Genomic DNA, 10,547 nt, shown 5'->3' on the forward strand with positions numbered 1-10,547 from the left:
AGATAGATAGATAGATAGATAGATAGATAGATAGATAGATAGATAGATAGATAGATAGATAGATCTACAATACACATATATACACAAATACATATACATGTGTGTACATTTATTACATATAGCATAAATATATGCATATATTTTTGTGTTTATATCTGTATACATTATATACATACATTTATGTATATGAGTGTGTGTGTGTGTATAAATCTGCCATATAACTGAAATGAATGACATTAGAAAAAACATCAGAGGGAAGCACCCGCAGGTCCTGCCTGGGAGAAGGGACACCCTCCGTGTTCACATCCAGAGAAATCGATGCAACATGTTTCCTTAACACATCTAAGGACCAAGTCTTCATCATTTACCATGATGACTTTCACGTGGGGAAGGCTGGGATCAGTTTCAGCCACAGTGGAGAGTTTCAGGGTCCCTGAATTAGTAAAAGATACAAGAAGAGATTTTTTTTCTAAGTGCTTCTTGGCTCCAAGGCCCTTCTTTGTTTTCTCAAGGCGACTACCAAACTGCCTCGTTTGTTTTTTCATTGGACTGTTTTATTCCACGAATAGCTTAACAATATCAATGTGTTTCAAGTACATGAATAAACAACATAATAATAAAAAGCACATGACATTCCCAGGAATTTATCCTGCCAGTTCTGAGACAACCAAAATAAAGAAACTTTCACTTTGGGGAGAAAGAGAGAAGACTGAGTTTCAAATGTGTGGAAAAGGCAAGAAATAAAGGAAAGGAAATGAGAGAGAGAGAAAATAAGGGCCTGTGAACTACACGGCCCTCCAAATAGCTGGGGTGGGAGGTGGGGGCTGGGTGGGAAGTGAAGCCTAGTCTGAAAGGGAAAAATTGGAAGGAGAGGAAAAGAACCACAGATGTTTAATCTAAGTGCCTCGTCTTACACTGACTGCGAAGGAAGAAAAAATCCTACCTTTCTTTCCATTACTAAGACAATCCATTTATACTTCCTCAGAACTCAGTTTAGTTTTTATACATAGCAGGTACTTGGTAATTAAGAGACAATGAGTGATTGAATAGATGAGTTAATGACAACCCTGTCTACATAGAAAATGGTACCACCTCACAAACGTTCTGTCTCTTGAAAATAATCAGGGTATGAGACATCTTCTGATGGGCAGGTCTTGTACTAAGGGGCTGTCAATGTTATCTGATCCTAAAGTGGTCATTATACTCTTCTGACTGAAAACCTACCACTGTTCATCTTGACTTATCAGATCAATTGTAAACTAGTCATCATCCATAATCTGTCACCATTTTACCATTCCGGTCTTTTTGTTATTATTTCAAATCAGTGATTTCAATCCTTCCTGAATCCAGAGAATTCACAGCCTATTAACCAACTCTGCATTCTGCTGGTCCCCCCATGAAGCCTCCAATTCACTCACACCTTGAACCCTAAATTCGTGCTCATTCCAACTCTCATTGTTTTCTTTGTTCAGGCCATCCATCTGCCCTGATATTCCCACACCACCCACCCAACGCTTGTCTATCCTTCAGGGCCTAATAGTCCAAGTTCCATCTGCTCACTGAAGCGTTGTGTGACCACCCCTGTCCACAACCATCCCTGTCTGTCTTACCACTGTTCTGTTCTTACCATATACTACCCCATAATACCATTTATTCTTTTATACATAGGTGCCAGCTTGCTAGCAGGGAAGACATATAATTCTTTTTATCCCCAGTGCCCAGGTAACAAATAGCTTTTACAGTTTTATTTCAGATTACTTTCCCTCACATTCTTTACATATAAATTAGACCTAGGTAACTAGCCTTTCTTTATATATGATATCCCATGTCCTCCCTCCACACTTTTGTATGAGTGGTCTGGTAACCATTCAGTCAGGATCCCAAATCTGCAACTCCTGATCTCTATCTCATTGTTTTCCCAGACTCATTGAAAGGGGAAGCCTGACTTCTCAGTAAGAGAATCCTCAATTCTCAAGCTCATTTGCTCATCAGACCCCTCCATCTCAGCTACTCCCAGAACAAATCTAATTGAAGTTCTAGTCTAAGGTTCCTCGAAAAAGGGAGAAATTGAAAAAATCACCAGTGCACAATATTTATATAGGACACATCATTTACTCCCACATGGAAAGCAATGATGAGAGTCACAGAATGCTTTAACTGAATTATTTAAACAGAATTCAATAGCTTAGCTTTTTACTGTGGTAATTGGGAAACTAATATTTGAGTCCTACTGGGACATAAAACAGTATTTTCAAAACAACTAATCAATCATGGCTAATTTCACCTTGGTTAGCACTAACTAATCAAACATGAATCTTTCTATTAGAATATAAGCTCACTGCAAGTCGAGAATGCTTCATTCTGTGTTCTTGGTATATGAGGTATGCTGGAGTCAGCTCTAACTGGTTCTTGACAGTTGATTATTAAATTTTCAGTGTGAGCATTTACATCTCAGAAATGGGTGAATGCTACAAATCAGGACTTGATTTATGGTTTTGTTGATTGTCTAGTTTTAAAAAAGTAATGGAGGGACGGCTAGGAGGCTCAGTGAGGAGAGTGCTGGCCCCAGAGTCAGGAGGACCTGAGTTCAGATCCCGCCTCAGACACTTAACACATACACACACACACACAAAAAAAAAAAAACTTAGCCATGTGACCTTGGGCAAGTTACTTAACCCCCATTAACCTCCAAAAAGCAAAAAACAAAAAACAAAACAAAACAAAAAAGAAATTGAGAAAATGTTAATTATGCCGATTAAATGTGTCATACATTTTGTTTTTTAGAGAGTTGACTGATAAAATTTACCAGCTTGTATTCTTAGTGCCGAACACAGAGTCTAGCACATAGCAGGTCTTTCATAAATACTTGTTTAATTAATTGATTGATTGTACTGATCTTTACAATCCCTGGTGCCAACCTACTCTGGGTTCTGCTTCCTTACTCCTTGGCTGCTCAGGTGTCAGAAGAAGAGAAGGCTCCAGCTACTGTTTCTGCTATTTCTCCAGACCTTTCTGGATTTACAAGGTCAATGCTAAAGCAAACAAGTGAGAGACAAAGGAAACTAGGGGCCTTAGTGCAAGACCCTCTAGTTGAGTGTATATGTGAAGCCTCTCCCACTACCAATATGTTAGGATAGAAAAGAGTTGTACTCCTGCATCCCTCAATGAAAGCATCTTACACTCTGAAAGGCAGCACCCAAGAGGACCACCAGCTGGAAGCTGCCTCTTTTTTCCAACTATGATATCCCACATCATCAGTTCTTCAGGTTCGGTAGCCAATCAGAGGATCCTCAGATACTCAATGATGTCATAAATGGCCAGAAGCTGGCCCCACAGAGCCCTTACAAGGTCCATTGGAAGAAGACTGAGAATGTCTCCCAGAGGAGAAAAAGTGCAGAGAGGGAAGGGTCCCATTACATGCGTACATACTGTGCCCCACAGTAGAATATAAGCTATGTGAAGTCAGAGAGATAAAGCATAAATATGGTGCAAAATAAAATGTGATAAGGGCAAAGGAGAACACAGGCAAATGCCTGAAGAAAATACAAGAAGAGAAAGGCCATTTTTGGCTGGGGGCAGGGAAGGTTTCTAAAAGAGATTGTATCTAAACAGCCTCAGAAGAGAATTTCAAAGAACAGGTATAGGAGGAATATGATTCACAAATGATGAAGAGAATGAATGAAAAGCCAGAAATATCAATGAGTACCCCCCTAAATGGCCAGGAATTGATTTAGATAAGCACCACTGTCCTTCTAATCACACAGACTCCCCACCTCAGGCAATCTTCATTTCTTTACTATCATTCACCTCCTATGTCCAATCAGTTGCCAAACCTTGCTTCTATCTCCAAATCTTGTTTCTATCTCCCAATTATCTCTTGCATATATTGCCTTTTCCTCACTCTTTCAGCTGCCATCTTGGCTTAAGACCTTGTTGCTTTCCACCAGGAATCTTACAAGAGCCTCCTAAGTGATCTCTGCTCCAAGTGCCTACCCACTGCAATCCCTCCTATGTTTACCTGTCGACGTGATTTTCCTAAACCATAGATTTGACCATTCTCTCTTCAATGAATTTCAGTAACTCCCATGATTGTCTCAATATAGCACTTAAAACTCTTTACAGCCTTGCCCTTTCCTAACTTTCCAGTCTTGTCACACATTTCCCTTCTCTATTTACTCCATTTACTACAGTCATATTGGTCTATTTTCTATTCCATGCACACAATGCTTGATCTATCATCTCTATGACTTTGTGCTAACTATCCCTTAAGTCTGGAATCCTCTCCCTCCTTACCTTTGCCTCTTAGCTTCCCTGATTTCCCTTAAGACTCAGTCCAAATTCCACCTTCTTTTTAGGTTCACATCCCCCAGATTCTAGAGCTTTCCCCCCCTAAAGTAATCATGTGCCTATTTTGTATGTATCTTGTATATACCTTCATATGTAGGTGGCTCCCACTTTAGAATATAAGTTCTTTGTGCACAAGGACTATTTTCACTTTTTCTTTGTATTAAGTACAGTCTTGAGTATATAATAAATGCTGAAAAATGCTTATTGATTAGTTGGCTGACCTTTTTTTTCAATTTGAGCTGTGAAATCTAATCAGAAGCTGGTCAGCTTTACTAGGACTGCAGATGAGTGGTGACCATCCCTTAACACTAAAAAATATATTCATGATCAGGAATAAAAAGTCATCATTCTTTCCAAATGCACCAATTTCAAGAGAGAAAGTTGCTACACACACACACACACACACACACAAATCTAGAATAAACCAAATGAAAGTGCACATATAGACTACCATGTTTTCTCTAAGGATTATCTATGGATTCCTAAGTTATCCAAGCCTCTTCTGTCCCTGTGCCCTCCCCTCATCTTTCTGGGTGAAGGGATCTAGTATATATAGGTTGTCTCAGACTTAGTTCTTACTTATCCTGGAGGAAATAGGGATTGATTGATCTAAGGTTTGGGGGAGGTGGGATGACACAGTAAGAGCCATATGTTAGGAAGAATCATTTGGCAGCTTTGTAAAAGGTAGATTTGAGAGAGGAGACACTCATAGCCGAGACCAGTTAGAAGTTTATTACAATGATCTAGGCAAAAAGTGATGATATATGGAATTAGAGTGTTGGCAGTCTAAGTGGTGAGAAGGGAATAGATATGAGTGATGCTGTAGGGGTAGAATCAACAAGGTTTGGCAACTAATTGTGTGCTGAGGTGAGGGAGGGAAAAGGCTTCAAGTGATTCTTGGAGTCAAGTGTGTGCTGGCAAATGGTTCACAACAGGCTCTTGGTAATCGGGCCTTGGGGGGAGGGGATGTAGGCAGGGAACACTTTTAAGCATAATCAGTATTATTAACATTTTTCCATCACTTTCTTAAGTCTCAACAATCCTCAAAACAATAAATGAAGCCCCCATTTATAACATTTGATGATTTCCCAGGTGTAAATACTCACAATGAAAATTTAACTATCAGGCTGGTTCTAGCATACTCCTGTTTTGGGGTCTGCTCTGAGTGACTGGGAACATACTGGTGAGTCCAATTTTTGTTATTGTTTAGTCATGTGACTCTCCTTGACCCTATTTGGAATTTTCTTGGTAAAGATACTGGAGTGGCTTGCTATTTCCTTCTCTAGCTCATTTTACAGATGAGGAAACTGAGGCAAGCAGGGTTAAATGACTTGCCCAGGGTCACACAGACAGGAATTATCTGAGGCTGCATTTGAACTCAGGTCTTCCTGACTCCAGACCTAGTACTCTAACCACTGAGCTGCCTAGCTGCCCGGCGAATTCAACATACACAGTCAAACTGGAATGAACAGCAAGTTTGTGAGAGAAGATGACAAATTCAGTTCTGCACAGATTACACCTGAGATTGCTGAATTATACTGAGGTGGGGATGATGAGCAGGACATGGGAAATATGAGACTGGAGTTTAGGAGAGAGGTTGGGAGCTAGATTTCTTGGGGTTGGTGTTTTTGGTTTTTGTTGCTGTTGTCTTGCATAGAAGAGGAAATTAAAGATGTAGACGTAGATGAGATTTCAAAGTATAGAGAAAAGAGATCACAGAACATGGGTCAGAGCCTTGTGGATTCCCACGTTTAGAGAGTGGGAAGAGGGCAAGGAAGCAAAGAAACTAAGAAGAACCAGTCATCCCAGTAGGAGACCCAGAAGAGCACCGAGTCACAAGAGCCAAGAGGGAAGAAGGTCAGTCAGACTGTCAAATCATACAAGAAGGTGCAGGAGGAAGAAGACTGAGGAAAGGCCACGGAATTTGCAATCAGGAATTCACTGAAACTTTGAAGAGAGAAATTTCAGTCAGCTGACTGACCTACAAAGTAGATCACAATGAATCTTGTAATGAATGAGAGGGTAGACAGTAGGCAAAATACCTTTCTCCAATTGGACAGTAAAATAGAAAAAAAAAAAAGGTAGGTTGACAGCATAAAGGAACAGCATGGCCTAGGTAAGGTTTTGTGGGAAGGTTTGTTCTAGAAAAGCCTTTGGGGTTATCTGGTATATCTTCTACCACCATTACACAAGAAAAGATGAAAAAAGGATGGAATGATCAGTGAAGTCGTAGAAGAACTGGCAGGAAGCAGGGTGGTTTTCAGGGCACAAATGAAGAGATGAGAGTTGGCAAAGATGAAGACTCCATCATCCTCTGAGACAGGCTGAAGGAAGAGTGATAGGTGAGAGGCTGAGAGGTGTGGAAGAGAGAAGATGAGTTCACAGTGACTGTCATTTTCTCAGTCCTAGGCTGAGAGAGAGGAAAGTGGAGGCTAGGTGGAGTTACAGGCCAAAAAATAAGAGAGATTTGTAAACCACTGTGACAACACGTCTTTAGAGTATATAGAAAACTCACAAAAATATTGAAGAACTCCAATTGAATATGATTCCTTGAAGTATTATTAACAACTCTTACCTTTTCTGGGTGTTGGAGATCAGGGGGCCAGGGTTGGGGTAGCATTTGCCCAAATCAACTGGAACTCATGTGGTTTCTCTGCAAATAGTTTCCCAACACAAACACCCAAGAAACCAAATGGGGGTATAGTCATTTAGCTTTCAGGTTTCTGAGGTTAGGAGTTGAGCTTTGCAAAGCTCCTACAATCAGCTGAGAAGTTACACATTGGTTTTATGATGGCAGATGACCAAGCCTTCCAGTTTGCTGAAACATTAACAGTAAATGTAGAACCCAAGGGAAGTCTGTGCTATAAAGTTAAATCCCTTGTTATATTTCCCCCCTGCTTCTTAGAAAGAGTTGGTGTTGTTTTTTCATAACAGTACAGAACTCCTGATCAGAAATATTTGTAAATGTACCTTTTCTAGCTTTAATTAAGCCAGAAAAGTGTTTATTTTGATGTTACCTCAGAAAATGCATTAATAAATAACTGAGACAGGGTAGCCCAGTGGACAGTTTCCTAGATCTGGAGTTAGAGAAACTCCAGTTTCAAATCTTGACTCTGCTAACTTTAGGATCACCTGGGAAAAGTTACCTCATCTCTCAGAAATTCAGTTAATCAAATGTCAAATGAAGAGATTGGGCGATGTACCCTCTTAGGTTCCTTCAAGCTTCAACCCTATGATACTAAGTACTGGTAGCTTTTGAGTCTCAAGGGAAGTTCCAGAAAAGAAACTGAAAACATTGTGCACAAAAACAAGAGAATTCTTTTTTGAAAAATGTGCATTTGAAAACCCAAACCTTCATGTATCTGTTCTATCTGGATTTTCTTTTTGTTTGTAGGCTCATATAAACTGGATTTTTTTTGTTTGTTTGGGTTTTTTGTTTTGGGGGTTTGTTTGGGATTTTTTTTTTTGCTTTTTGGAGGGCAATTGGGGTTAAGTGACTTGCCCAAGGACACAGGGCTAGTAAATGTTAAGTGTCCAGATTGTCCATAGTCATTTCAAGTTCCTGAACCTCAAACCAGGTAAACCCTCACCAGGCTGTCTCTTCAAAGGTCACCTATCTACTCTGAACTTCTCTGGGCTTCGATTTGATCAGAGAAGATTGGGCCAGGTATTTCTGAATGGTGAATCTTGGCCCAATCCAACATGGGGACCCCAGCTATGCTCACTTCATTCTCAACTCAATTTATTCTCCAGGCATTTTCATCTCCTTCCTAAAAGCATTGTTCCCACTTCCCAGCTTCTCTCTATGTATTGTTTTCCCCTATGAGAATGTAAGCTCTTTGAAGGTAGGGACTATCTTTTTTTGCTTGTATTTATATCCCTAGAACTTATCATAATGCCAGGCACATAGTGAGTGATTAATAAATTTTCTATCTACCTATCATCTACCATCCATCTGTCTATGAGTGAATGGAATAGTAAATCTGGATAGAGACCTGGATTCATATCTCACTTCTGAAATTTACTGACCTGGGCAAGTCACTTAATCTCTGTGCCTCAGTTTCGTGATCCATAAAATGAAGGGTTTAGACTAGGTGATGGTCTCTGAGGTCCCTTTTAGTCCTAACATATATGAGACCTCAATTCTGAAATATTCTCAGGAAATGGGAGGAAATAAGTACAAAGACAAGGAACTAACACATGCATGGGAAAGAAAGGCAACGTAGGAATTCTCAACATGACCTAATAAGTCAGCTGATCACATCATAACCAAGGCCAACATTATTCTTTGATAGAGTAGATAACTGCCTATTCCCTGACATTTGAAAGTGACACTCAAGCTTCCCTACCTAAAATACCTAACCTGACAGCCTGATAGGATGTCCCAAGTTCCCATCATTTAATCTCTTTAGTCAAGGATGTACCTGTTAAGAAGTGAGTCAAGGCAATAAATCAAGAAGCACTGACTTACTGGTCCCTGATATTCCTTCTAACTGAAACTGGGATTCTGGGAAAGTTTTGAGAGCTGTTTGGCAAGAGAAGGCCTGAATGGAACACCACAGTGAAGTGACTAGGGTTCCAAAGCTGGTAAGTTTACAAGAAGGGATTTAAACTTGGGTCTTCCTGAATTGAAGACCAGCATTCTATCCACTGCATCACCTTGCTGAATAACTGATTCTACTGAACATTACAATGCTGATTGAGTGCAATTCTTGCCCACATACTGTCCTAAATTTGCCCTTCTCTGCTAGAAGGGAGGCTTGATCAGTTTCTCTTAACATTGGGAAGATACCAATGGAGTACATGTTATTGTTCTGCTTTTGAAAGCAAGGGAACTAGCTCTCCACGACTCTGGATGACAAAATAATTGAAACTCCCCATCACTACTAGACCACACACTGGTACAGGCTGGTGATACATTTCCTAGACCTCCTTCTACTCCGCTTTTCTGTGACATAGGTCTGGTGACACTTTAGCGATAGATAATATTGTTCTTTCTTCCTTCACTGTTTTTCATCGAAATTCTCTCCACCATGCTCCTTAAAAAATAGACTAACTCAAATGGCAAAAGAGGCCCAAAAAAGGCAATGAGGAGAAGAATGCCTTAAAAAGCTGAATTTGCCAGATGGAAAAAGAATCTCAAAAGCTCAATGAGGAGAATATTGCTTCAGAATTAGACTGGAGCAATTGGAAGCTAATGATTTTAAGAGAAATCAAGATGCTGTTAAACAGATCCAAACAAATGAAAGAATAGAAGGCAATGTGAAATATCTCATGGGAAAATCCACTGACCTGGAAAATAGATCCAGGAGAGATAATTTTAAAATTATTGGACTACCTGAAAGCCATGATCAAAGTAAGAACCTAGAAATCATCCTCCAGGAAGTTCTCAAGAAAAACTGCCCTAATGTTTTAGAACCAGAGGGCAAAATAGAGGCTGAAAGAATCCACCGATCACCTCCTGAAAAAGATCCCCCCAAAAAAATTCCTAGGAATATTATAGCCAGGTTCTTGAATTCCCAGATTAAGCAGAGAATATTACACAACAGCCAGGAAGAAACAATTTGAATATTGTGGAAACACAATCAGAATAACTCAGGACCTGGCAGCTTCTATACTGAGGGGTCGAAGGGCTTGGAACATGATATTCCGGAGGTCAAAGGAGCTGGGATTAAAACCAAGAGTCACCTACTCAGAAAAACTGAGTATCATGTTTCAGGGGAAAATATGGTCATTCAGTGGAATAGAGGACTTTCAAGCATTCTTGCTGAAAAAAACAGAGTTGAATAGAAAATTTGACATTCAGATATAAGAAGCAAGAGTAGAATGAGAAGGTAAACAGGGTAAAGAAATCATAAGGAACTTATCAAAGTCGAACTATTAACATTCCTACATGGAAAAACAATAATTGTAACTTATGAAACTTTTCTCAGTAGTTGAAGGGAATAGAAATACATATATATATATATACACACATATATATATATATGAGGGTATATGGGCATATGAATACATATGTGAATGTGTGTATATATGTTTACAGGTATACATAGATAGAGGGCACAGGACCAATTTAACAGGAAGGGATGATACTTAAAAGGTGAAATTAAGAGGTGATAGAGGAATATAATGAGAGGAGATGGGGAGAGACAAAATGGGGTAAACTATCTCATATAAAAGAGGCAAGGGAAAATAGTTAC

This window comes from Petaurus breviceps, unplaced genomic scaffold (assembly GCF_028583685.1).
Source record: "Petaurus breviceps papuanus isolate PSGF00001 unplaced genomic scaffold, PetGlider_PUasm1.0 174, whole genome shotgun sequence".
Lineage (NCBI taxonomy): Eukaryota > Metazoa > Chordata > Mammalia > Diprotodontia > Petauridae > Petaurus > Petaurus breviceps.